Here is a 4,631-nt window from a genome sequence, read left to right as displayed (position 1 = left end):
CAGATTTGTGAGGGGAATGATTTTCATCTGCAAACAAACTGCTGGTCGTGATAGAATTCCTCGTCGGTCCAGCCTGAGTGTTGTTATTAAGCAACCTAAAATGACACAGTCTGCAGGGGGGCCTGCCAGTGGAAATATGCTGTCCATTAGCTGTCAACAATGACCACTGGGTCTACCCTCCCATGGGACTGGCAGGCAAGGCATCGTCTCATCCTGAGTCTGGCTGAGAGATCACACAGGCCCCATTGTTTCAAGCAGCCTGGGGTCTTATTGTAGCAGCGCCTCTGGGAAAGGACGAGCCTTCACGTCCGTAGTCTCTTAAAGAATGGGCTTTCTCCAGGCTAAGGCCATGAAAACTGTAAGGGATGAATCTAGGGGAACACAGAGAGGCTACGGAGTAGATTTGGGATAGGGGTACCCCTCCTTAGACAAGTTTGGAGTCCCCAGCCAGACCTCCCTCTCCCTCTCCCACTCCCAGCGCTGACCTCCCTTCTCCACCTCTGTTTAATAATGCCTGGGCCTTGGTCATTATTTTGGGCAGATGGAGACGGGGGCAGGCAGTGAAAGGAGCTGGTGTCACTCCTGAGGAGAGGATGGTAGGGATGACAGAGAAGAAAAAGCAAATCAGAGAAAAGATCAAAAGCAGAAGCTCGCCTTTCACTCGCCTGAAAGCGCTAAAGAGGATAAGGAACGATCGGGCCTGGGGTCTCCTGTCCTCTCTGGCAATTAGACTCAGCTGATGGAGAGAAAGGCGTGAATGGCAGGGTTCAAGGCCCTCTCTAGGACTCACACAACGGGAAGGAGTTTTTTCCCCGACGCCTCCTTTATCTTCCTCTCCTTTCAGAGTGTCAGAAATGCAGCTGAAATATCTTTCCAAAAAGACAGCACAATCCCCAACGCCAAACCTTAATCACGGTGGCTGATGAGATTGAGGGGGAGGGGAGGGGGGGGGGGTTTGAGAGAAAACACATTCTTTTCACGATTCATCTTTACACTTTATATGAAGCCAGGACTCAAAGGAGCTGCAGTCGGTTTGTATACGATCATCAAATTGAGCAAATTAGAGTCCATATTTTCATGAGACTAGAGGACATAGCACATACTACCTAGTTGAACACCAGTTAACAAATATATCACTGGGTTTTAAAATGTATTACAGAATCAAGCTGATTTCAAGGGCTGAACTGAAATGAATACCATTCTTCTGGCCTTCCCCAGTTATTTTTTAAATGAAGAAAATATGAGGAAAAGAAAAAAAACTAGAAAAGATTATAGATGCTACAGTTGCATCAAACTGATATAAAGTTGATTCAATAAAATGCAAAATAAATTTGCATGCATGCATCAGTAAACAGATGTCACTAGCATTGCCATGATGGTTTTTGTACAATAGGTTGGACTGTTTCATACAATTTAGTATTCTTTTTTTGACTAGAGAGCAGTCTCAGACACGGCCACAGCAACTTGTCCCACAGGAACCTATTACCATCTTCTACATATGCAAGAGTTTCAATAAGCAGTCTATCATCCTCACAGAGGGACACGCAGCTTTTGCTACAACTTCAACAGCTTGTCATAAAATGTGCACAGGGGACTTTAATTACGCAGGTCATCGGAAAGTGAGGGAACTGTATTTGGGTCACACACATTACATTTTTTAACATATTTACTTTGGTAAAGGTTGCTAAAAAGCCATTTGTAAATAAAAGCAAAATAGAACCAGCTGCGCTTAGCTAACGAGGAGCAATGTGGCCCACAAAGAGAACAAATGGGGCAAAAAAAACCTTTTAGGGGATTAGATGCTGTTTAAAAAATAGGTCTGTGGAATCCTCCCTTCAGAGGTTTGTGCAGTCCGAGCAGTGTAGGCCCCAACCCATAATCCTTCTGCAGACACACTTGTAGAGGAGACTATAAAGACCCTGAACTGAACTGAGTCAAACATCAAGCTTCAAGAAATCACTCCACAGCAGCTCCAAAGCCTCCAGATCGACCCTGAAGACGACTCCCTCTGCCAGCCTGCTGCTGCTGCTGCTCGGCCTCTCTCAGGCACTTCCTCTCCTGGAGAAAGGAGGAGAAGAAGGCACAGACACCGTCAACCTCACCATCAGGATTCTGACCTCGAACAACGGCACAGATGACATTCTGCTGGAAGAAGACCTGCTGGCTCCCAGAACCAGAAACACCATGATGTGCTGGTCCCAGAACTTCCTGTGGAGGAAAGCCTTCCAACGGCTTGGTGATGATCCCCTTCACCGTGAGCAGTGAGTTCACCAGCTGGGAGAGGCAGAAGGTGGACTCCGCCATGAAGGCCTTCCGCAGCAGGACCTGCCTCCGCTTCGTCTGCCGTCAGAACAACTACGGCTACATTTTCTCTGACATCTGTTTCACAAAAACTGTTAAAATGACATCAGTGAGCCACACTGTTGTACTGGGTTCCTTCGTTACCATGAACACGGACACTGTTTACTTTCAGTCAATTCCACTTTGGGCTTCAACGCCCTGACGTGAATTCTTGGTCAGTGATTCGCAAACAGAAGGTGGGCTATCTGTGCCCTATAGGGGTTAGGCTACCTCTGCAGATACCAAGTTGCATCTGGAAACATTAAGGTTGGCTCAACTGATTTGACAATTTAGAAGTAACGATTCAATGACAAAAAATATATGTAGTGTCCGCTAAAACACCTGAGCATATCTTGCAATGAAGAAATGTGTAAAAATGATAAGCAAGCATGCAGACGAGCTATCTAAAAGCAATGGATAGGCAAAACGTTAAATAAATAGTTAATAGTGATGATATATGTTTGAAAAAGTTAGCTAAAATAAATGGTTGGAATAGATAGCTGTGGGTAAATTGTTGAATTCAGCTTCAGCCACACTCATTAGTTGCTGCAGCCAACAAAATGCAAGCTTAGCCAAAACAACACATTGACAGTTCAGTTGAATGAAAGAAATATTGTGACAATATCCACTTTTATATCATCAATAGTTTAATAAAATCCAGTTGTGAAATTAAAATGAATACATTTGGAACATGACGGGAGGTGTCCATGAAGAGGGAGGCCCACTTGAGTTCATCTATAGGGCTGTGGTGGGGCTACACTACATCTGACAAAACAGATAGATGATGAACTATCACCGCTGTTTGAGTAATGTTTGCCACAAACGAGCAGTGTGTAGTGTGAAGTTGCAGATTGCATCGACCTGAATACCCCTCCACCAACCCCTCCCTTTCCAAGTCAGAGGACTACAGGGGCCTTCAGGTCACGTAAACATGCGAAAGGCCCTATCTAGAGCTAGTGTCTGTTTTGTCCATTCTGGGCTACTGTAGAAACATGGCGGTGCAACATGGCGGACTTAGTGAAGAGGACTCAGTCCTTATGTAGATATAAATTACTCATTAAGCGATTGTTCATTCGTGAAAGGATAGTTATGAATATTATATTCAATTTCGGCCAATAAACCCCCCTAAATCCTACACACTGTTCCTTTAAGATAAAAAAACATTTGATTTTGTTTTTCTACGCATTTATATTTTCAACGACATTCTTCCCTTGATATGACTTTAAACATTTATACAGAGGAACGGGAGCACCACACACATCCTGAAGATCAATCTTGCCTGTTGCAGTGAGCAAAAGCTATAGACACAAATAAAAACGTCAAAAGGTTTCAATATGGCAGCAAAGATAAAATATCACTGTAATTGTTGCAGTTTCTTGGAGGGCAGTTTGAGGTGCGTTGCCCTGTAGGCCTTTACTATATAAGTCGATATGCACTCTCTCTTTCCGGGAACTCTTTATAACATTTACTCCTGCCACTGTGTGATTCACAATTCCAGTGGAAAGATTGTTGATAAAAAATAGTAATATTTAAGAGGTATCTGAAGCAAAGCCAAACAAAACACAGACAAAAAGGCCAACTTAATATCAGTGTATTGGTCTCTCTCACAAAATCATTTTGCATCTGCTCCGTCAATCACAGCTGTCGGCTGTTCGTAGCTTCAGGCTCTTCTGGATCGAGGGCTTTGATATTGGCCTGCTCCGGGAAAACACAGTCGCCCCACAGCCTCTGGGCAGCAGCCCAGCTAATGCACACTGTGCCTGTGATTTACCTGAACTCACGCTCCCTGAGGGATTGTCTATGGGGAGCTGCTCACACGGTCAAAACCAGATCATTACTGAGAGTAACGACAAGTCAAACATTTTCACAAATTAAAAACTCACGACGAAATGGTTGATCACAGATAAGTTGGAACAAATCTTGGTTGTGTGGGAGTGTAGCCAACACATTTAGTGTGTGTTTACTGATACTACAACAGAATACTAAAACATTTGGGAAATATCCTTATTTGCTTTCTTTTCGGTTCCAACGAAGCAGACTGAAAAGCCCTGCTTTATTAAAACGCATTAGCAGATTAACGGTTGCTAACGAGATATCAACAGCAATAATGGTAATGATGATAATTCTCAGAACAATTTCATGAGCGATGATGCTTTGAAATGGAAAAATATCACAGAAAGCATGAAAAGATATGATCCAAACATTCTCTAAGATTTCAGTGTGCTGATTAACCATATTTTAATGCCATGCCCTATAATACCCTTTTTCATAAACATTTGTATGTTATCGTA

This window comes from Melanostigma gelatinosum (assembly GCF_949748355.1).
Source record: "Melanostigma gelatinosum genome assembly, chromosome: 2".
NCBI classification, from domain to species: Eukaryota; Metazoa; Chordata; class Actinopteri; order Perciformes; family Zoarcidae; genus Melanostigma; species Melanostigma gelatinosum.
Note: the sequence above shows the minus strand (reverse complement) of the source record.